We start from the raw sequence: 24,471 nt of genomic DNA, 5'->3' as shown, positions 1-24,471 counted from the left end.
AAATATCCATGAACATGGAACTATAAATACCAAGGAGTGGAAGAGCAGCATGTCTCCACCCAAAACTACTGAACAACTAAGGTTGGCTGTGTCTAAACAGACTAAGAGGCCAAAAAGAAGGGGGAATTGTCACGGCAGCCAGTGATCAGGTATTCCCCAAAGGTAAGGATGATTATACATTAACCCGTGGAAGTATGGCAACCCGGGAACCTGCGTGGTGGCCAAGCATAGGAACACCATCACATCATAATAGTACCTAATGGGGGCAGGGTTCTCAATAGTACCCACCAATATAGCTGCCAAGCAAAAGTGGTTAGAGTCAACATGGCATAGGAAACTACTCTAACAATCAATTGCAGCACAGTGCATTGAGTACAACTAGTTGCACAGTGCAGTTGTTAGATGTCTTCTGCCGTCTGTGGAGCCACCTTGTGCGGGCGGCCAAGCCCACCCTAGAGGGCCAGGTGGTCGAGCAGCTATCAACGTATATTTAGCAAGGACCCCCTGAAAACATAGATAATATAGTTCCTAGGTCAGGGAAGAAATATCATTTGACAAAAAACAACCTAGGCAACTTGAAGTATAAAGGGACAAGGATTGATGTAGAGGGACACAGGCTGTCAATTATTATAAAAGCAGAATTTTATTCTCAAATTTAAAAACACAATGAGCAGTGACATGAAACAGATTTGAATGTAAATTAGTCAAAAATGTTACAAAGTAAAATTTCATGAATAGTGCATTGTACATAGAGTTATTTATACAGTAATTTATACATAATATGAAAACGGTTAAATTAAAAAAGGGGGACAAATGTAAACAGTGTCAAGGTAAATAAAAATAGGTGGCCTAATATTTCTCTACGCGCGTTTCGGCGACCAGCGCCTTCTTCTGGAGTTGCCACGTGAAGTTCTAAAAAATGGAAAAAAGTCATACAAAAAGATACAATTATTTATAGCGGATAACCTGACATATTAAAAATAAGCAGACCTATCAATAATAATTCAGCCATAACGTGAACCCTTCTATTTTTCTAGTTAACATCATAAATTTAATAAAACTGTTGGTCTTTGTTCATTTCCTTACTTATTCTAGTCCTTTGAGTGGGTTATTTGTTATTCAGTATATGGGAACGTCTCTATTCTCCAATTAGGACCATTTAGGACAGCTGGTCATTATAACTGCGGAGCAGAGAATTGCTATTAGATATTAATATATCGTATTTATACTTACAGGTAGCAGTGAAGTGGAGATAGTGCACTGTGATCTGAGGTTTCGTGTTATAGTCTCTTTAAAACATTCAAGCAGGCTATGATAAAGCTTTAAAATAAAAAGATTTTAAATTGTAATCAATTACTTGTCTTTTGTGATAGATACATCTTTCATATTCACTTTCGTTACTTAAAATCGATTGTTTTATTATTTAAAAAAAAGGTTTTTAACTGATGAATTTTATCTCACTTCCACTATATTTGTTCTGGATATTTTGTCGTTAGCCTTAGAGATTCAATCATCTCAATTTTAAAATTAAAATTAAAAAGTAGAGCAAATTCTTTGGTTCCAATAGTTTCACTTTTAGTGTTTTTGCATTAAAAATAATCTCATATCATATAGTTTCAATGTTTTCAGACAACTGTTTTCTATTATCTAATTGTTATCTTAATGAGAGAGACATTTGTTCAGGATGCGCGACTGCTTAATTCAAATAGCGCTACTGCTACTAATGATATATGCACTTACAGAAACGCAAAATTTACATAAAGACCGACATCTGTTTCTAGTTCTTCTTTAAACTATTTGTAGAAAAAGGAAAATTAGTCAGTCTTACCCAAAAAAATTAAAATCAAGCTCCTTGCTGGACTTAGGATGAAGTGCAATGTATTAAAAGATCTCCCTGCCTAGAAAGACACATGAAGAGGTAGATTTAGGAAGAGCATACATTTATGCCATTGTGGTGATCTAATTTGGGGAGCGAGGCAGGTCTAAACTAACTTACCCGAACTTAGACGGCAGGGCTCCTTAATTCCCTCGAGGTGATGTACAGATTCGTGTCTCAATCGGGAGGAATGATGGATCTCGGATATGGTTTGGATCAGGTATATTGGATTAAAAGATCTCCCTGCCTACAAAAACATGGGAGGTATAGGAGGTTTAGGAAAAGCATACGTTTATGCCATTGCAGTGTTCTAATTTTTGGGGAGCGAGGTAGGTCTACTCGGACTTACCCGAAGATATACGGCAGGGCTCCTTGATTCCCTCGAGATAACGCACAGACTCGCGTCTCGATCGGGACGGTTGGTGAATCTTGATTATAGTTTACATCAGTTACTATATATTAAAAGATCTCCCTGCCTAGAAAAAAATATAGGAGGTGGATTTAGGAAAAGCATATTTTGCGGTGATCTAATTTGGGGAGCAAGGCAGGTCTAATTTGACTTACCCAAAAATAGACGGCAGGGCTCCTTGATTCCCTCGAGGTAACGCACAGGCTCGCGTCTCGACCGGGAGAAATGATGAATGGATATATGTCTACGAGGGCCGCGTTTTTATATTGATAATCACGGGTCGAATAAATTTCAGCTGAGGAAATGTTTATTTTGCTGAAGCTAGAAGTAGGACTATCTTTTTTAGGGATTTTTGGGGCGGGACCCTCGTAGCGGGAGTTTTAATTAGTGCTTATTTTAGCTGAAGGTAGAGATAGGACTACTCTTTCTGTTCTTTTGGGAATTTCGTGGCATCCATTACTAAGAGATGTGAGGCTCGAAACAGAAGATAGAAATAGGACTATCTTCCTTGTATTATTGGAATTTTCGTGGCATCCATTTCTAAGAGATGCGGGGCTGGAAATAGAAAGAGGACTTATCGGTTTATTATTTTAATCTACATTCTTATTCTTTGTCATTGGAATTAATAGACTTTTATGAAGTTTTAGGTAAACAATATTAATTCCGCTTGTAGATAATAAATAATAAAGGAAAGAAAGGGGATTAAATATTATTTAACTCAAAAGAGCTGGTGTTCATAAACATGTAAGGCAGATTGATAACTTCAATTTAATAAGTAAAACTAAAAGCTCATGTTTTCAGTGACTAAGATGTCATGTATAGTTGAAAAAAAGGTTAATTAAAGAACGGCTAAAGGTTGAAAATTAATTTTATCCTATGGTGCAAGACTTGTACATCAGTCAGAAAGACATATGTGTTTATTTATCTAGTAAATGTCTATTCTGCCTACATGATTGCACATTTCTTTGTGTAATTTGATAAGGTGCGATGTTGTATGCATATTTCATCATACATTTGGTAAAGGGCTTCATTTTCGAAGGGCGATCTAAAATCTTTCAGTGGCAATTTTATTAGTGAATGGGGTGTTCCCATGGGATTTCGCTGTTCAATCCCTGGCTGAAGGAGTTAAAAACAAAAATCCAAAAGACTTCTCTTTTTTTCCGAATCGCAGTACCTCCTTTAGTATCAGGGGTATGTATTCTCTCTAGGATTCTCCACTTAAAATCTTCTACACTGTGTCCTTTTTCTAGGAAATGTTTCACCATCGGAGAGGCAATCTTTTTAGTTCTTATTGCTGAGCGATGCTCACTTAGGCGGGTTTGAATCATGCGTGACGTTTCTCCTACGTATCCTAGGAGGCAAGGACATTGTATGAAGTATATTACATTAGTTGATCTGCAATTCCACATTTCTTTGGCTCTTGTGGTATGGCCATTGTGGGTGAATTCTTCTCCTCTCAGAATATTTCCACATGAGATACATGAGGAACAGGGAAAGGTCCCTCTCACAGGGTTGTTCAGCTATGTTCGATTCCTTTCGGTTATGGCGCAAAGAGGCCAGGCAGAAAGAAATCAAACAGCTTAAGAAAAATAAGAAAGAAAGTAGTATCATTACGATAATGCAAGATGCAGAACGTCACCATCAAGATAAAGCAGATAAAGAAACGGAAGTTTCAGTTAGACTGCATCACATGTGGGCGGATAAATGTTATCCGGTGTTATCGTCAAATCTCGATAAAAAGGAAGAAGACTCGAAAGAGGATCCTTTGTTAGCGTATTTAATGAAATCACCACCTCCTTATGCACAGGGTGCTACGGCTCCTGTAGTTCCTCCTGTTCCCCCTCCTGTTGTTTTGGCGGCTACTGGTCAGCCTGTTGTTGGTCCTGTTCTTGCTCCTCTACCTGTTCCTCTTCCTACTGCTTCTTTGCCTGTACCTTCTCAGTCTATTATTCCTGCTACCCCCACTGATCCTACAACCACTTCTAATGCTGTTGCTCCTGTTCTTTTTTCCTCTTCTCCTTCCGTTCGTAATCGTATCCCTAACTCTGTTGCTACCCTCTACTCCCCACTTTCCGGATCGTTACTTCAATCCGATGTCTCTGAAACTCCCCAGAGACGAAGTCAAATCCCTAGTGGAAGAGAGAGAGCGACGTTAAAAACTATGGCGCATAGATGGATTAGACACCCTGCTAAATACACCTCACGCATAGTTTTCGATACATTTTCTCAATTTAATGAGCCAACACAGAGATTTGTGTTTGAAGAAATGTGCAACTCCTTGAGGGAAGAGTGGGATAATGATGACTTAGATGATGTACCGCCCGAGATGACCGAACTTCAGAGTCGTTTTTTGAATGGTATGATCGTAGGTGCAGATGTACGACGTGCATTAGAGCGATTATTAGCCTTTAGGTCTACAGTGCCTTCTCGGGTGTCGTTTGATGACGATTCCGATACTCCAAAAGCGAACTCCGGTCAGTATCCTATGAGAGAGGTTCCGCCAGTTTGGATGCCAGGGGATCCGAACGCTAATCCTGTGGTTCTGCCGTATTTCCAAAGGGTTTGGATACACCTCCCTTGGAAGCGATCAGAAGTCTTACAGGTGAAGCAATCCTTGCCTGATCCACGCAAAAATACGGCAGGTTATTATAAGGAGTTATCCCAACTGGTGGATGCTTCTATTATGAACCTTGCTGACATCGACATGTTGTTTGGTAATATTGTACCGCAACCGATTTGGGCAAAAATCCGCCAAGAGAATCATTTGGCTGAGTTGGGTGCTGACTGGGCTACGCTATTAGCGGCTGATGGACGACAAATTGGTGGGGCTAAGCCCGAGCAGTTAATTACGGATTTGCCCCAAAGAATCATTACGCTCATGAAAACGCTTATGCCAGCGATGAGGGTGAATTGGGACAAATTGTCGGCTTGTAAGCAAAAGAAAGACGAAAGTGTCTCCGATTTCTTTACTAGATTTGAGGAAGCATTCATTGATCATAGTGGTCAGGACATGAGTACGGAGGGAGGACAGCGTTTATTTGTTGATAAGTTTGTGTTAAATTTGTTGCCTGAACTATGCAACAAATTGAAAAATTCAGAAAGTGCATGGGCCGTTTCAACCACTGCTCAAATACTAGCGACGGCTCAATACTACGAAAATAGGGAAAAAGAAGAAAGTGATCGTTCAGATAAGAAAACGAAGGAGCTTAAAACGAAGGTTTTGTTGCAACAAGCGTATCCTCCGCGTTCGAATCAAAATGATTCGCAACAGCAGTATCGGCCACAGGCTCAGTCTTCCAGGATGCAGTCACGCTCTGACTCCTCTGACTTTAGATCTATGCTTGGATATAATCAGTGTGCATATTGTAGGGGAGAGGGACATATCAAATTTAATTGTCCCACTTTACGTGATCGCTATAATCATGTTTTGGCTCGAGGGGGACGTGGTGGTCCCCAACAGGCATTTCGAGGTAGAGGTCGTGGTAACTCTCAGAATCAGAATGAGCGCTCTCCTACTTCGTTGGATGCGAATAATTGTTTTGATCAGCGGAATGCGAGGTCCGATAGATCGGCACAGTACCATGTGGACGATTATTACATTGGACATGAGATTGAGGTAGGTGATCGTTACTAGGACAGTGTTAGACCTGTCTGCTTCTGGGAAGACTCTAACCATCGTGATTTATTTTTGTCCCCCTTAGCCTCCCAGAGTTTCTATTTTTATTTTTACATATGTCCATCAGGAATTTTTTAATGCTGTCAGGGGGCTAGGTGTTCCTTGGCGATGACGCCATTTTTCCCTCATAATCTGTGAGGCCTAGTCAGCCCCCTTGAAAATCTAGGGATCTCCAGAAACCTAAGATGGTGTCCACCAACTGCCATAACGGACACTACTGGAGGACAGGTCCATAGGATAACATTAGGGAACTTTCTAGAATTGACTAGAGACTTCTGCAGGTCTCAGGCCACCCTATATAAGGCCAGTGACCAGCAGCCATTTTGTGCTGACCCCAGAGTAGAGGAGTGAGGCAGTGGTGAGAGGAGGTGGACACACTGAGAGCAGCTAGTTTGTCACTGAGGCTGACAGTTACTTCAGAGGATTGTTCCCCCTTCAGCCTTTGACCGATCCCTCTCTCAAGACAACCCCTACTAACAAAGAAATCGAACTACTGAAAGAAGAAGATCCTTTTATCTCAGCGCCCTCAGCAAAACCACCCAGAACACCCTTAACTGTGGGTATTCCTGACTGACCATATCCAGCGCTGTGCTTACCGGTATTGTGGATCAGCTGTAGGAAAGGTGGGCGTCTGTGGCACCTTAGCGCCTTGAAGAGCGAGGGCGCCGTGTCTGCGCAACCTTCCTGAGAGGCCGGAGCTGAAGGTGACTGAGGAGGAGTAGCGGCGCTGTATTAGCGGATTGCGGGACCCCGGGGGCACCAGCTGCGTCAAGCAGAGCAGGTAGTGCTTCCGCGCATGCTCCCAGTGCGCCCGCTATCGAGAGCAGGAGGGGCCTAGGGTCGGGCAGGCCCAGGAGATCAGCGTCAGCGTGAAGAGCAGCGTCCTTCCTATGAGCGAGTGCGGAGGCGGAAGAGGTACGAGAGCGTCTGCGCATGCCCGGAGGTTCAGCGCGACTGCCGGCTTAGCTGAGGAGACGCCGGAAGATCTCCAAGAGCGCCGCCTCGTCCACAGTGACCCCCCCTGCGTGCGAGCGCTCTCTACGAGGCCAGCGCCTAAGGCGGAGTCTGACCGGCCAGCCCTAGCGTCCTGATGATAACCGGACCATTGTGCTGAACTGCAACACAGCCTCGGAGGCGGGCGCCAAGTAAAGACCTGTGAACTGTGGCGCACCGACCGCCACGACAGTAAGGAGAGAGGGGGGTTGAGAAAGGAACGTGCTAAATCGTTCTGGGTGTAGCGCTAGTATCACAAATCACAGCGCTTAATCGAGTGACCTGATAGCCCAGCAACGTTAAGTCCTGAACTGTGTCAGAATAAGCAAAGGGGGGAAAAAGAGTCACATGACCCCAACTTCACTTCTGTAGGCTTCTGACAAGTGGCTATTAAGCTAGAAATTAGTAGGGAACTTAACCTAATACCAGTAGAGCGCTGACAGGTCTTGCTGGAAGGAAGCTTCCCTCAGAAACTCCTAGTAATGGTTGTGAGAAGCTGTAAAACCAGTGGTATTCTTACAAATCACTCTGTGTGTGTAAGCTAACACAAAGTTAAGGTGCAGATAAAAGTATAAAGGGCATACCCCTGAATGTTGTAAATTAACCAGTGAATTGGCAGGTTGTATTGTTGAAGTATTGCTGACATGGTGTACTAATGTAAGTAATCCTGCATAAGGTGAAACAAAAGGGTTTCCTGTAAATTATCAAGAGAGTTACTTTTATATCGTACTGAAACCTTGTTATTTGAATGTGGTTTTCTGCCCTTTTTCCACAGCTGGAGGAGTGAAAAGTAATCTCTCTAGTAGAAGTGTAATGACTATTCCTAAAAGTAATTGATGTTGTAACTTGTATGATTTCAAATCCAAAGAGCCATATTATTTTTATAAAAGGTAACGGTATTTTTACAAACAAAGGTGTTGTGTCTTTATTTTAGTGGTTCATCACTGTGTTACTGTGGGTGAGACTTGTAAGTACTTAGCCAACGCCTCGAGTTAGCTGTAGACCACTACTGTGCCAAGCTACCATATGTAGGCTTGGGTAATCTAGGTCCAACATAATTGGTGTTTCAGCGGTGGGATCACGGATTTGTACTTACACTCACTTATTAGTAACGCAGTGCTAACCACAAGACCTCACCTGGAGTTTTCTCCCTGCGGCCCTCCTAATTTATATTTTTGATTTTTCTAAATTTACTTCTGGTGGTGGGTGGAGGTTAACCTCAAGTCACTTCGTGGTTTTCTCCTGTGAGTAATTTTATACCATGGCAAAGCTGGAGGTGAATCTTAAAGAGTTGGAAGCCAATACTGTGGCCCAACTCAGGGATTGGTGTCAGCAGAACGGGGTATTTTTCAATAAAGGTGCCAAGAAAGGAGAGTTGCTGACAAGCATAAGGGCATGGTTAGAAGCTCGCCTAAGGGAGGAACCAGAAATGGAAGTGGGTGATGGGGACACTGTTACTGAGGCTGCATTGCTGAACCAAATGGGGAGAGGGAATCTTCTGACAGGTCCCAGGCTACCTTCCAGGGCCAGCAGCAGTGTTTCAGACAGGGGCTTAACCGAAGCCGAGCTGGAAGATAGGAGGGAGGAGAGGAGGTTGAAGATAGAACTAGCCAGGATGGACATGGAAAGGGAGGATAGGAGGTTGGCACATGAGCGAACCATCAAAGAGATGGATTTACAAGCCCTAAACCGAGGATCCCCCAAATCAGAGAATGGTGGCAGCGATACCCAGACCAACATCAAAGAACCTAGACCGTACCTACCAAAAGATATTATGGCTTGTTATGTACCCAGTGACGACATTGCTAAGTGGCTAGCCGCCTACGAGGTCTCGCTAAGGGCCCATGGGATTCTGGAAGTCCACTGGGGAGGTGGGTTGTACAAATACATGCCCCCCACTGGCAGGGATACTTTGTTGGCTCTTGACCAGAGTGAACAGACCTACTATCCGGCTATGAAATCAGCGCTGCTCAAGAAGTTTGGGTTGACCCCTGAGAAATATAGGCAAAAGTTCCGGGGTAGCTACAAGCTGGGCACGCAAAACTGGGTAGATTTCTTGGACTACGCCAGGAAGGCCCTGGAGGGTTGGGTAAGAGGCAGCGAAGTAGGAGACTATGAGGGACTATATGACCTCATACTCAAGGAACACCTACTCGAGAAGTGTCTTCCCGAACTAAGACAGCATCTGGTGGACAGCAAGCTGACCAGCCCCAGGAAGCTTGCTGAGGAGGCGGACATCTGGGTTAGTACCCGGGTGTCGACAAAGGGGACTGGAGGGAATTCCCAGAAGCAAGGACAGGGCGCCCCCCAGAGGAAAGAGGGAGGGGAAACTAAGAGGGAGTTCTCAAAAGGGCCACAAAATACTTCGCAAGGAAGGGGCAGAGGATTCATCCCCAAGAGTAATCCCCCTCGCAACCCTACCCCTGGCCAAAGCCAGCAGCCAAGGGTTGTTCATTGTTTTGAGTGTGGTGGTGTGGGACACTATAAAGGAGATGTGAGGTGCCCAAAAAGACCACCCCCTCCCACTGGAGGAAAAGCCCCGGGAATCACTAGTGTAGTGCTCGGGGAGGAGATACCTTTGGTTAATGGAGGGGAGCGGGCGGGTGTCACCTTAGTGTCCCTGGGAGATAAAGAGATGGTTCCCAAGACCCAGCTGCCCTCTAATACTACTAAGTATGAGCAGTGGGTCACCATCAATGGCCGAAGAGGGGAGGCTCTGAGAGACACAGGAGCCAGCATGACTATGGTAAGGAGTCAGCTGGTGTCTCCAGAGCAGGTCATCCCAGATGTACTCCATCCCGCCGTAATGGCTGACGGCAGATTGGGCCACTATCCTGTGGCTGAGGTTCCCTTTGAGTGGGGAGGGGTTGCAGGTCCACTTCGAGTTGCCGTAAGCCCTGCCGTGCCTGTTGACTGCCTGTTAGGGAATGATATGGAGCACAATGCTTGGAGGAGGGTGGAATACCAGACTCACTCTGAGATGCTGGGACCCCCTGACTGGACTTGTGTCAGCACAAGGTCCGCGACTGCCCGAAGGGGGAGTTCATTGACGCTGGAGCCTGGAACAATGGCCCAGCCGGCTGCCAGAGAGGAGAAGGACAGGAGGCCGGAGGACCCTGCCTCGACATCTCCACCTCGTGAGACAACTGGACCACCTGCGGAGGTGGATCTGGAGTCCACCGGGGAGAATGTTGCTTCCCTGGAAAACCTACCCATCCCAACTGAATGGCATGTGGAGGGAGGTCCTTCCCGGGAAGAGTTCTGCAAAGCTCAGAAAGAGTGTCCTACTCTCGAGGGGCTGCGGCAACAGGCCAACGCCCAGGCAGCGGGAAACATTGAAGGGAGCTACCAGATTTACTGGGAGGATGGACTCCTCTACAGTGAGCCCAAGACACCTGGCCACGGTTCAGCCAGAGCCTTGGTGGTCCCTCAATGCTTTAGAGCCTTTCTACTGGAACTGGCTCATGAGATACCATTGGCAGGACACCTAGGACAGGACAAGACCTTTGCCCGGCTTGTCCCCCATTTCTACTGGCCTCGAATGAAAGTGGCGTCGGATACATATTGTCGGACGTGTGTGTCTTGCCAAGCCAGTGGGAAAACTGGGGTGAAGCTAAAAGCTCCCCTGGAACCACTACCCGTCGTTAGCACCCCCTTTGAGAGGGTGGGCATCGACATTGTAGGGCCATTGGATCCACCAACTTCAGCTGGACATCGGTTCATACTGGTTTTGGTGGATCATGCCACCCGGTACCCAGAGGCAATACCTCTGAGGACCATCACTGCACCTGCAGTGGCAAGGGCCCTGATGGGGATTTTCACCAGAGTGGGTTTCCCCAAGGAGGTCATTTCCGACAGGGGGACTAACTTCCTTTCAGCATACATGCGGGCCATGTGGAAGGAGTGCGGCGTTACCTATCGGTTTACTACTCCCTATCACCCACAAACCAATGGTCTTGTGGAAAGGTTTAACAAAACCTTGAAAGGTATGATACGGAGTCTTCCTGAGAGCCTACGGAAGAAATGGGACATCCTCCTACCCTGTCTCTTGTTTTCCTACAGGGAAGTGCCACAGAAGGGAGTGGGCTTCAGCCCCTTCGAACTTTTGTATGGGCACCCTGTAAGGGGACCTCTCAGCCTGGTGAAAGACGGATGGGAACAGACTCCCAGGAAGCTTCCCCAGGACGTGGTGAGCTACATGCTGGCCTTCCGGAGCCAAATGGCTAAGTTGTGGAAGCAGGCTTCAGACAACTTGGAGGCCAGCCAAGCAGTTATGAAAGAGTGGTATGACCACAACGCTCACCCAGTGGAACTGGAGCCTGGACAGAAAGTGTGGGTAATGGAACCTGGAGAGCTAAATGCCCTCCAGGACCGTTGGACAGGCCCCTTTGAGGTTTTGGAGAAAAAGGGGAAGTCTACCTATTTGGTGGATCTTAAGACCCCGAGGCAGCCCCTCAGGGTGCTGCATGCCAATCGTCTCAAGCCACATCATGAGAGGCCCGAGGTTGTCTTAATGCTGGTGACCGATGGAGCAGAGGAAGAAGAAAGTGAACCTCTCCCTGATCTTCTCTCGTACAAAGAAAAAGATGGATCAGTGGAGGGAGTGATTCTCTCGCCATCCCTGACTTCTGAACAGCAAAGTGATTGCCGCCAGATCCTGGAGCAATTTTCTCCCCTGTTCTCCCTTGTCCCAGGTAGGACCCACCTGTGTACCCATGACGTGGACACAGGAGACAGCCCACCTGTGAAATCTAAAATCTACCGGCTGTCGGACAAGGTGAAGGCCAACATCAAAAGTGAAGTCGCCAAGATGCTGGAACTAGGGGTGATTGAACCTTCTGGTAGCCCTTGGTCTAGCCCGGTGGTTTTGGTACCAAAAGCTGCCCCACCAGGCACCACACCTGAATTGAGATTCTGTGTGGACTACCGAGGCTTGAACTCAGTGACTAAAACTGATGCACATCCTATCCCACGGGCGGATGAGCTTATTGACCGGCTGGGAGCTGCCCAATACTTAAGTACCTTTGACCTAACTTCAGGGTACTGGCAGATTTCCCTTACCGAGGAGGCGAAGGAAAGGTCAGCCTTCTCTACACCTGAGGGACACTACCAATTTCGTGTGATGCCCTTTGGGCTCAAGAATGCCCCTGCCACTTTTCAGCGGCTGGTGAACAGGGTCCTTTCGGGAATGGAAGCTTTTTCTGCTGCATACCTGGACGACATTGCTGTCTTCAGCAGCAGCTGGGAGGACCATTTGCAGCACCTGCAAGCTGTTCTTCATGCCCTCCAACAGGCTGGCTTGACCATCAAGGCCAGCAAGTGTCAGATCGGACAAGGGTCGGTGGTGTACCTAGGTCACTTGGTGGGCAGGGGGACGGTGCAGCCCCTCCAGGCAAAGATTGAGACCATCATCGCCTGGGAGCCCCCCAAGACTCAAACCGAGGTCCGAGCCTTCCTGGGCCTCACTGGATACTACCGTCGCTTCGTGAAGGGGTATGGCACTATCGTGGCCCCCCTCACTGAACTTACCTCCAAGAAGCAACCCCGACGGGTAGTCTGGACAGAGGCTTGCCAGCGAGCCTTCATGACCTTGAAACAAGCATTGTGTTCCGCTCCCATTCTCAAGGCCCCTAATTTTGCTAGAGAATTCATTGTCCAAACAGATGCGTCAGAACATGGCATTGGGGCAGTGTTATCGCAGCTAAATGATGAGGGCTTGGATCAACCCGTGGTCTTCCTGTCCAGAAGGCTACTCCCCAGGGAAAGGAGATGGAGTACAATTGAGAGAGAAGCCTTTGCGGTGGTTTGGGCTCTGAAGAAGCTGCGACCATACCTGTTTGGTTCGCACTTCCTAGTTCAGACTGACCATCGCCCCCTTCGTTGGCTGATGCAAATGAAGGGGGAGAATCCCAAGTTGTTAAGGTGGTCCATCTCCCTACAGGGAATGGACTTTAGGGTGGAACACCGACCTGGGGCAGACCATGCCAACGCAGACGGTCTATCCAGATATTTCCGCCTTAGTGATGAGGACTCCCAAGGGGTTGGGTAGTTCTCCCCACTTTCAGCTGGGGGGGACGCGTGTTAGACCTGTCTGCTTCTGGGAAGACTCTAACCATCGTGATTTATTTTTGTCCCCCTTAGCCTCCCAGAGTTTCTATTTTTATTTTTACATATGTCCATCAGGAATTTTTTAATGCTGTCAGGGGGCTAGGTGTTCCTTGGCGATGACGCCATTTTTCCCTCATAATCTGTGAGGCCTAGTCAGCCCCCTTGAAAATCTAGGGATCTCCAGAAACCTAAGATGGTGTCCACCAACTGCCATAACGGACACTACTGGAGGACAGGTCCATAGGATAACATTAGGGAACTTTCTAGAATTGACTAGAGACTTCTGCAGGTCTCAGGCCACCCTATATAAGGCCAGTGACCAGCAGCCATTTTGTGCTGACCCCAGAGTAGAGGAGTGAGGCAGTGGTGAGAGGAGGTGGACACACTGAGAGCAGCTAGTTTGTCACTGAGGCTGACAGTTACTTCAGAGGATTGTTCCCCCTTCAGCCTTTGACCGATCCCTCTCTCAAGACAACCCCTACTAACAAAGAAATCGAACTACTGAAAGAAGAAGATCCTTTTATCTCAGCGCCCTCAGCAAAACCACCCAGAACACCCTTAACTGTGGGTATTCCTGACTGACCATATCCAGCGCTGTGCTTACCGGTATTGTGGATCAGCTGTAGGAAAGGTGGGCGTCTGTGGCACCTTAGCGCCTTGAAGAGCGAGGGCGCCGTGTCTGCGCAACCTTCCTGAGAGGCCGGAGCTGAAGGTGACTGAGGAGGAGTAGCGGCGCTGTATTAGCGGATTGCGGGACCCCGGGGGCACCAGCTGCGTCAAGCAGAGCAGGTAGTGCTTCCGCGCATGCTCCCAGTGCGCCCGCTATCGAGAGCAGGAGGGGCCTAGGGTCGGGCAGGCCCAGGAGATCAGCGTCAGCGTGAAGAGCAGCGTCCTTCCTATGAGCGAGTGCGGAGGCGGAAGAGGTACGAGAGCGTCTGCGCATGCCCGGAGGTTCAGCGCGACTGCCGGCTTAGCTGAGGAGACGCCGGAAGATCTCCAAGAGCGCCGCCTCGTCCACAGTGACCCCCCCTGCGTGCGAGCGCTCTCTACGAGGCCAGCGCCTAAGGCGGAGTCTGACCGGCCAGCCCTAGCGTCCTGATGATAACCGGACCATTGTGCTGAACTGCAACACAGCCTCGGAGGCGGGCGCCAAGTAAAGACCTGTGAACTGTGGCGCACCGACCGCCACGACAGTAAGGAGAGAGGGGGGTTGAGAAAGGAACGTGCTAAATCGTTCTGGGTGTAGCGCTAGTATCACAAATCACAGCGCTTAATCGAGTGACCTGATAGCCCAGCAACGTTAAGTCCTGAACTGTGTCAGAATAAGCAAAGGGGGGAAAAAGAGTCACATGACCCCAACTTCACTTCTGTAGGCTTCTGACAAGTGGCTATTAAGCTAGAAATTAGTAGGGAACTTAACCTAATACCAGTAGAGCGCTGACAGGTCTTGCTGGAAGGAAGCTTCCCTCAGAAACTCCTAGTAATGGTTGTGAGAAGCTGTAAAACCAGTGGTATTCTTACAAATCACTCTGTGTGTGTAAGCTAACACAAAGTTAAGGTGCAGATAAAAGTATAAAGGGCATACCCCTGAATGTTGTAAATTAACCAGTGAATTGGCAGGTTGTATTGTTGAAGTATTGCTGACATGGTGTACTAATGTAAGTAATCCTGCATAAGGTGAAACAAAAGGGTTTCCTGTAAATTATCAAGAGAGTTACTTTTATATCGTACTGAAACCTTGTTATTTGAATGTGGTTTTCTGCCCTTTTTCCACAGCTGGAGGAGTGAAAAGTAATCTCTCTAGTAGAAGTGTAATGACTATTCCTAAAAGTAATTGATGTTGTAACTTGTATGATTTCAAATCCAAAGAGCCATATTATTTTTATAAAAGGTAACGGTATTTTTACAAACAAAGGTGTTGTGTCTTTATTTTAGTGGTTCATCACTGTGTTACTGTGGGTGAGACTTGTAAGTACTTAGCCAACGCCTCGAGTTAGCTGTAGACCACTACTGTGCCAAGCTACCATATGTAGGCTTGGGTAATCTAGGTCCAACAGACAGCCACCGACAAAGAGAGGGAGTAGTGTCAGTTCCGGTTGATCAGAGAGGGCCTTACGTCGCAGTTGCTACATCTGGCGTAGTTGAGCCTTTTCTGTTGGACACTGGTGCAGCAAAAAGTTCCATCATGCATTCAAAACTCCCTGGCGCACCTTTGTCCGGCTTAGCGAATGTTTCCGTTGGATTCTCTGGCGCCCCTGTTAGCAATCCTGTCTCCAGCCCTTTGCCCCTTACGATTGGTCCTCGTGAGCTGGAGGCTCCCTTGATTCTCTCCACTGGTTGTGGCGAGAATCTTTTGGGTTTGGATTTGTTAAAACGGTTATATGCGACTTTGTACTGCTCTCCTGCGGGAGTGGAGCTTACATTAGGTCAGAGAATAATCTCTCCTATGTACCTATCGATCGATAAGTTCCCACCGGAACTGAGTTCCCTTCCTGCGTCACTATGGGCCACGGGCCCCAATGATGTGGGTTTGTTGGACATTCCACCTTATGTGGTTCAGTTGAAATCAAATGTGCGATTACCACGTATACCTCAGTATCGTATTTCTCTTGATGGTGAGCGAGCGCTATTAGCGATCGTTTATGACCTGATCGAAAAGGATGTCATTGAAGAAACTTGGGGAAATGTGTGTAATAGTCCTGTGTTACCCATCCTGAAACGAACTGATCCATCTAAACCTCCTGTGTACCGTTTTGTAATTGATTTAAGAGAGGTGAATAAGATCGTGGTCCCACAATTTCCTGTGGTGCCAGATATCACGGCCTTGTTGACCTTAATTCCAGCTTCTGCCTCCTGGTTCACGGTGATTGACCTAAAGAATGCTTTCTTTAGCATTCCGATTGCTGAGGAAAGCAGAGATCTATTCGGATTCTCACTAGGTGGTCGCAGTTTTAGATTTAAACGCGCACCACAGGGCTATTGTGAGAGTCCATCGATCTACAGTCAAGCCCTTAAAAGTCAACTGGATGCATTTGTATTACCGACGGGTGCAGCTTTGATTCAGTACGTTGATGACTTATTAGTGGCTGCTGATACCGAGGTTATTTGCAGAACCACTACAGTGTCGTTGTTGCAGCATTTATGTGACTTACATCACAAGGTGTCACCTTCTAAGCTGCAATATTGTTGTCAAGAAGTAACCTATTTGGGTCACTTATTGTCAAAAGAAGGGAGAAGGTTGACCCCAGAAAGAATTGCAGCGATTGCTCGAATGACTGTGCCAAAAACTCAGAGAGATGTGCGTGCCTTTCTAGGTATTACGTCACACTGCAGACAATGGATTCCAAATTTTTCATTATTAGCGAAGCCATTGTTAGCTCTCACGTGCAAGGATGTTTCGACTCCTTTGCCTTGGACTGAAGAGTGTCAGCAAAGTTTTTCGGAATTACGTGATGCGTTGTGTTCGGCTCCTGTGTTAGGTACTCCCGATTACAGTAAGCCGTTCACACTGTACGTTCACGAGAGGGATGGTTGTGCGTTGAGTGTCTTGACGCAACAATTTGGCGACAAACAACGCCCATGTGCGTATTTTTCCTCAACCTTAGACCCAGTAGCTAGAGCATTACCGAGTTGTCTGAAAGCAACAGCAGCAGCTGCGGTGTCCATTCGACAGTCCGCAGGTTTGGTCATGGATAATATGCTTACGGTGATGGTTCCGCATGCAGTTGACACTCTTCTGAACCGAACGAAAACTCAACACCTGACGAGCGCAAGGTTGTCTGGGTATGAGCTGACACTTTTGGCAAGTCATATACGGATAAAGCGTTGTAATGTGTTGAACCCAGCAACATTGTTGCCGATCAACATGGAATCAGATGATGTAGCACCACATGATTGTTACTTGAGAACTGAAGAAGAGACGAAGGGTCGCATTGACCTGAAAAACACTCCATTGATAGATCCCGATGGTACTTTGTATGTTGATGGCTCGTGCTTCAAGTTGCCGAATGGTGATACAACGACTGCGTATGCTGTAGTGACGTTGAGTACGGTTGTGGAAACTGCGAGATTGAGTCAGAATTCGGCCCAAGCAGCTGAATTGATCGCGTTGACGAGAGCGTGTGTGTTGTCTAGAGGAAAGCGGGTGAATGTGTTTACCGATAGTCAGTATGCATTTGGCGTAGCGCACAGTTTTGGTCGATTGTGGAGAGAACGAGGGTTTTTCACGTCGCATGGCACGAAGATACAGCATGGACAACTTGTGAATGACCTTTTGGATGCACTTACATTGCCTAAACAGGTGGCAATAATCAAATGCAGTGCGCATCGGAAAGTGACAGATGATGTTGGCCGCGGTAATGCGTTTGCGGATGAGATTGCTAAGGAGACAGCTAGAGATCTGACAAATCGAATGTACGTTACGAGTTCAGTAAGATGGCCAGCGGAGACTGGTATGTGTGAAGACACAGTTGAGAGTGTGAAAGAGATACAGAATGAGGCTACCGAGATGGAAAAGACTCAGTGGAAAGAAAGCACGGGAAAGTTAGATGAGAATGGATGTTGGGTTGATTTGTCAGAAAGGGAGAGATGGATGTTACCGGATGCATATGTGCTTGCCGTTGTTACCATGGCTCATGGCACGTCACATATTAGCGCAAAAGGCATATGTAAGTTGTTGTCCCCAGTATGGAAGAATGAGGGAATTACTAAGTGTGCGGAGAGAGTGGTTAAGAATTGCATGATATGTTTGATGTACAATCCTGGCAAGGGCACTCCTACTCCACCTGGTCATTTTGCCCCTCCTACATGTCCCTTTGAAATTATTCAGTTGGATTTCATCCATATGGAGAGATGCAACAACCTGAAGTATGTCTTGGTTGTAGTTTGTGCATTCTCTAGATGGATTGAGGCTTACCCCCTTAAAGATAATACTGCCCTATCTACAGCAAAAGTGTTGCTCAAAGAGTATTTCCCTAGGTATGGCATGCCACGGATTGTATGGTCGGATAACGGAAGTGAGTTTGTGGGAAGTGTGATGAAAAGTGTATGCAGTGGCCTTGGTATTCATCAAAAATACCATAGTGCTAATCATCCTCAGTCGGCGGGTTTAGTGGAAGGATACAATGGTACCCTGAAACTGAAACTTGCCAAAATCCAGGCCACGACTGGTTTATCATGGCCAGATGCTTTGCCTCTAGCCCTCTTATCGACCAGAGCGACTGTGCACTCTCGAGTAGGGCTTAGCCCATATGAGATTGTGTTCGGCCGTCCTGCGAACATTTGGGGAGTCCCAAGGCCTAAGGAATTTAACAGACTTGAATATCCAATGTTGATTGACTATCTTCATGATCTGACTGCTAAATTGAGTTTGATTCACCAACAGGTTTACGAGGCTCTACCGGCACAAACAGAAGGTCCTGGTCATCGGCTCCAACCTGGCGACTGGGTCGTTACCCGAAATTTTGGACGAAAACGCAATCTTGAGCCAAGATTCGTGGGACCCCACCAGGTGTTACTGGCGACGAGGACTGCAGTTCAACTGGAAGGAAGAAAGCACTGGATGCATGCCACCCACACCAAGAAGGTTCCGCTTCCTTTGCCAGTAGACACATGGATGAAGAAAGGAGTCGCCTCGACTGAAACAGAGACCCCTATGTACTATGTACCATTTAGTGATGCCCAGCCTGTAGGGAACGATTTAGTTCAATCAGATATCCCTGTCGAATCATCGAAAACGATACCGTTATCATCAGCATTGGAGAGTTCAAGTTCTGAACTGTTACCTGAACAATCGAACACTGTTTTGCCATCAGAACCGTTATTTGAAGAGCAAACTCGACCTGGAAAAACTCGATATTTTCTTCGATCGCGCAATAAAGACTAATGCATTTGTTTATTTTTGAATTCACGTTACCCCTTACAGTTGCCATGAATGTTATGATTTTGCATATTGTGTGTGTACTTTTTTTCCTTGCAGCTAGGAGACTTAATCAATCAATCAATCAATGACACTTATAGAGCGCGCTACATACCCGTAGGGTCTCAAGGCGCTTAGGGGAGGGGGGGGTGCCGCTACTGCTCGAACAGCCAGGTCTTCAGCTTCTTCCTGAAGGAGAGGTGGTCTTGGGTCAGGCGCAGGTCGGTCGGGAGGGAGTTCCAGGTCTTGGCGGCCAGGTAGGAGAAGGACCTTCCTCCTGTAGTTGCTCTTCGGATGCGGGGGACGGCGGCGAGGGCGTGGTTGGCTGAACGGAGGTGGCGTTTGGGAGCGTAGAAGTTGATCCGGCTGTTGAGGTAGCTCGGGCCTTGGTCGTGTAGGGCTTTGTGTGCGTGGGTGAGGAGGCGGAAGGTGATTCTTTTGTTGACGGGGAGCCAGTGAAGGTCTCTCAGATGTCCGGAGATGTGGCTGTGTCGTGGGATGTCGAGGATGAGTCTGGCTGAGGCGTTCTGGATCCGCTGGAGTCTCTTCTGGAGCTTGGCGGTGGTACCGGCGTAGAGGGCGTTGCCGTAGTCCAGTCGGCTAGTGACGAGGGCCTGGGTGACGGTCTTCCTGGTCTCGGTGGGGATCCACCAGAAGATCTTCCGTAGCATGCGTAGGATGTTGAAGCACGCCGAGGAGACGTTGTTGACTTGCCTGGTCATGGAGAGGGAGGAGTCCAGGATGAAGCCCAGGTTGCGTGCATGGTCTGTCGGTTTGGGTGCGGTGCCCAGGGCGGGAGGCCACCAGGAGTCGTCCCAGGCGGAGGGTGAAGAGCCCAGGATGAGGACCTCCGTCTTGTCCGAGTTCAGTTTCAGGCGGCTGGTCGTCATCCACTCGGCTACCTCTTTCATCCCTTCGTGTAGGTTGGCTCTGGCGGTGGCGGGGTCGTTGGTCAGGGAGAGGATCAGCTGGGTGTCGTCGGCGTAGGAGATTATGCTGAGGTTGTGTTGGCGTGCGATGGCCGCGAGGGGGCTCATGTAGACGTTGAAGAGGGTGGGGCTCAGAGAGGATCCTTGAGGGACGCCGCAGATGACTTCGGAGGCCTCTGACTTGTACGGTGGTAGGCGGACTCTCTGTGTTCTTCCGTCGAGGAAGGAGATGACCCATTCCAGCGCCTTGTCCTGGATTCCGACGTTGCTGAGGCGCTGTACTAGGGTGCGGTGGCAGACAGTGTCGAATGCCGCGGAGAGGTCTAGGAGGATGAGGGCCGCTGTTTCTCCGTTGTCCATCAGGGCTCGGATGTCATCGGTGGCGGCGATGAGGGCGGTCTCGGTGCTGTGATTGGCTCGGAAGCCGGACTGTGAGGGGTCGAGGGATCCATTCGTCTCGAGGAAGGCGGCCATCTGCTTGTTGACGGTCTTCTCGATGACTTTGGCTGGAAACGGGAGGAGCGAGATGGGGCGGTAGTTCTTGAGTTCGGTGGGGTCCGCTGTTGGTTTCTTGAGTAGAGCGCTGAGTTCGGCGTGCTTCCAGCTCTCAGGGAAGGTGGCGGTGTCGAAGGATGTGTTGATGATGTCTCGCAGGTGGGGTGCGATGACAGCGTCGGCCTTGTTGAAGACGTGGTGAGGGCAGGGGTCGGTCGGTGATCCGGAGTGGATGGAGTTCATCGTGCGGATGGTGTCTTCGGTGCTGATCGGGGTCCAGGCGTGGAGGGTGGTGGTGGAGGGTGGTTGTTCGGTCATGGTGAGCGTTGGTTGTTTGTTGAAGCTGTTGTGTATGTCCGCGATCTTGTTGTGGAAGTAAGAAGCGAGGGAGTCGCAGAGGTCTTGCGATGCTAATTAAAAGATAAATTGATTAGACCTACCATCTGGGTTGACCGTAGGGCCGTGCGGGTACCTCCTTCTGTTTAGCAGGTTTCTGACCCTAGGTCGATTGCCTTTTGTCAATTTCTGGGAACTCCTGGGAATTGATAATCGCTACTCAGAACGAAGTGCGTCAAGAACGTCACGGACGTTTTTTAGAGGATGGAGTTTTCTAAGCTGTCGGACATAGACAAAATGGCGGTACAAAGATCCAAATTGCATAAGATGTTTCGAACAAAATGTTTTCTGTTTCAGGTTTTTATGTTGTTCCTGACTGTTTCTATGCTACTAGTGGATGGAGTGTACTTTGGGATTCCATTATTATTGCCTTCCATTTCACCCGTTTCCTTCTCACTTGACCTAAATTCTGTTTCCACTATTTCACCACATTCCTTTCATCTTCTGCCTCAACATGAACAGGCCAGACGTGCGGAATTTATGAACAATTCCTTTGTCCAACTCCTGCATCAGCATCAGTTGGTGATGAATACTACCAATTGTTGGGTGTGTGGGTTAATGCCACATACTATGGATAAAGGTATTCCGTATTTGGTTCTTCCTTACAGCACCCAGGGGTCAGCTCGAGCATTCCAAACTATGTTCCGTAGTGCACTAGATTCCTACCCCCGTCGAGAGCCTCGCTCCACAGACCTTAGTCCCGGCCCGTACCACAAGCCTTTGGCGATAGCGATTGCTGATTTAGATAAAGATATTTTTGATGCAACAATTATCCCAGAGGAAGAGGTGCGAGCTTACAAGGATCTGAGTGAGATTGAGTATAGTATGTTAGTAAGTGATAGACAGTTTAAAAGCTCATCTCCGATTTGGATCGTACCTCATCTCGGCCATTTCTGTCTGCAAGGCCTTGGTCGAAATCCAAGAGCTCAGCTTGGGAAGAGTGCTTGTACTGAGACGTATGTCTTACCGATGCTCTCTTCCCCTGTCTTCCTGACTGCCAAGGGTACTTATTTAGTGTGTTACGATCGTGCTTATACGTGGTTGCCTCGTGGCTTTTCAGGCACCTGCTATATCGCAAATCTTTTACCACCAACTTTTACGGTTGCCTCAAACTATCACAAGACTAGAGTTGTGAGAGGCGTCGTTAGTAAAGAGGACACTGCCAGTCAAGAGGCAGGAGACTTCTTTAAGGGTTTCCTACCGTTTTGGGGTCCTATGGTTAATAGTAGGAACTTGAGACAGTTGACTCGTGTGGTGGAATTGACTGCTAATATCACTGCAAGTGCCCTTGGTAACCTGACTGCAAAAACAACAATGATGGACAGAATGTGGATCAATGTCACACATTCACCCCAGTCAAAAGATCTGGGCCCAAATCCATCGTTTTTCCACTCCACACCACCCTGGGTTAGACAATGGCGATATGCAAATCAGCGCTGACCCTGTGCCCCATGGGAACAGTCCAGTCCGAACTACAAAAGCCATGTCCTTCCCAGAACGGAAACAAGCATCCGAGGACCGGACCGGTTTCGAGGTAACACCTCTCATCAGCCCGGCTAGCTTGCCTCCAGTGGTGTGGAGTGCCTGGGACTCACGTCTGAGCATCCCCAGTACACTTAGAGCGGTTACTGCAAAAACAACAATGATGGACAGAATGTGGATCAATGTCACACATTCACCCCAGTCAAAAGATCTGGGCCCAAATCCATCGTTTTTCCACTCCACACCACCCTGGGTTAGACAATGGCGATATGCAAATCAGCGCTGACCCTGTGCCCCATGGGAACAGTCCAGTCCGAACTACAAAAGCCATGTCCTTCCCAGAACGGAAACAAGCATCCGAGGACCGGCCCGGTTTCGAGGTAACACCTCTCATCAGCCCGGCTAGCTTGCCTCCAGTGGTGTGGAGTGCCTGGGACTCACGTCTGAGCATCCCCAGTACACTTAGAGCGGTTACTGCAAAAACAACAATGATGGACAGAATGTTGATCAATGTCACACATTCACCCCAGTCAAAAGATCTGGGCCCAAATCCATCGTTTTTCCACTCCACACCACCCTGGGTTAGACAATGGCGATATGCAAATCAGCGCTGACCCTGTGCCCCATGGGAACAGTCCAGTCCGAACTACAAAAGCCATGTCCTTCCCAGAACGGAAACAAGCATCCGAGGACCGGCCCGGTTTCGAGGTAACACCTCTCATCAGCCCGGCTAGCTTGCCTCCAGTGGTGTGGAGTGCCTGGGACTCACGTCTGAGCATCCCCAGTACACTTAGAGCGGTTACTGCAAAAACAACAATGATGGACAGAATGTGGATCAATGTCACACATTCACCCCAGTCAAAAGATCTGGGCCCAAATCCATAGTTTTTCCACTCCACACCACCCTGGGTTAGACAATGGCGATATGCAAATCAGCGCTGACCCTGTGCCCCATGGGAACAGTCCAGTCCGAACTACAAAAGCCATGTCCTTCCCAGAACGGAAACAAGCATCCGAGGACCGGCCCGGTTTCGAGGTAACACCTCTCATCAGCCCGGCTAGCTTGCCTCCAGTGGTGTGGAGTGCCTGAGACTCACGTCTGAGCATCCCCAGTACACTTAGAGCGGTTACTGCAAAAACAACAATGATGGACAGAATGTGGATCAATGTCACACATTCACCCCAGTCAAAAGATCTGGGCCCAAATCCATCGTTTTTCCACTCCACACCACCCTGGGTTAGACAATGGCGATATGCAAATCAGCGCTGACCCTGTGCCCCATGGGAACAGTCCAGTCCGAACTACAAAAGCCATGTCCTTCCCAGAACGGAAACAAGCATCCGAGGACCGGCCCGGTTTCGAGGTAACACCTCTCATCAGCCCGGCTAGCTTGCCTCCAGTGGTGTGGAGTGCCTGGGACTCACGTCTGAGCATCCCCAGTACACTTAGAGCGGTTACTGCAAAAACAACAATGATGGACAGAATGTGGATCAATGTCACACATTCACCCCAGTCAAAAGATCTGGGCCCAAATCCATCGTTTTTCCACTCCACACCACCCTGGGTTAGACAATGGCGATATGCAAATCAGCGCTGACCCTGTGCCCCATGGGAACAGTCCAGTCCGAACTACAAAAGCCATGTCCTTCCCAGAACGGAAACAAGCATCCGAGGACCGGCCCGGTTTCGAGGTAACACCTCTCATCAGCCCGGCTAGCTTGCCTCCAGTGGTGTGGAGTGCCTGGGACTCACGTCTGAGCATCCCCAGTACACTTAGAGCGGTTACTGCAAAAACAACAATGATGGACAGAATGTGGATCAATGTCACACATTCACCCCAGTCAAAAGATCTGGGCCCAAATCCATCGTTTTTCCACTCCACACCACCCTGGGTTAGACAATGGCGATATGCAAATCAGCGCTGACCCTGTGCCCCATGGGAACAGTCCAGTCCGAACTACAAAAGCCATGTCCTTCCCAGAACGGAAACAAGCATCCGAGGACCGGCCCGGTTTCGAGGTAACACCTCTCATCAGCCCGGCTAGCTTGCCTCCAGTGGTGTGGAGTGCCTGGGACTCACGTCTGAGCATCCCCAGTACACTTAGAGCGGTTACTGCAAAAACAACAATGATGGACAGAATGTGGATCAATGTCACACATTCACCCCAGTCAAAAGATCTGGGCCCAAA

General features: G+C 48.2%; 1 long non-coding RNA gene across 2 annotated transcripts in view; it reads right to left on the bottom strand.

The window, feature by feature from the left end:
• Positions 1-650: 650 nt before the first annotated feature.
• The window catches only part of LOC144756085 (uncharacterized), a 460,097-nt gene continuing 436,276 nt past the window's right edge, over positions 651-24,471 (bottom strand). For both annotated transcript variants that reach the window (XR_013595066.1, XR_013595067.1), the window contains exons 4-5: positions 1,234-1,320; positions 651-912 (exon numbers count right to left, since the gene is read on the bottom strand). This is a non-coding gene — a long non-coding RNA (uncharacterized LOC144756085). The remainder of the gene's footprint in view (positions 913-1,233; positions 1,321-24,471) is intronic.

The sequence above is a fragment of the Lissotriton helveticus genome, chromosome 5_1 (genome assembly GCF_964261635.1).
Source record: "Lissotriton helveticus chromosome 5_1, aLisHel1.1, whole genome shotgun sequence".
Classification (NCBI taxonomy): domain Eukaryota; kingdom Metazoa; phylum Chordata; class Amphibia; order Caudata; family Salamandridae; genus Lissotriton; species Lissotriton helveticus.
The sequence above is the reverse complement of the archived record's forward strand: the minus strand, read 5'-3'. Positions and strand labels throughout refer to the sequence as shown.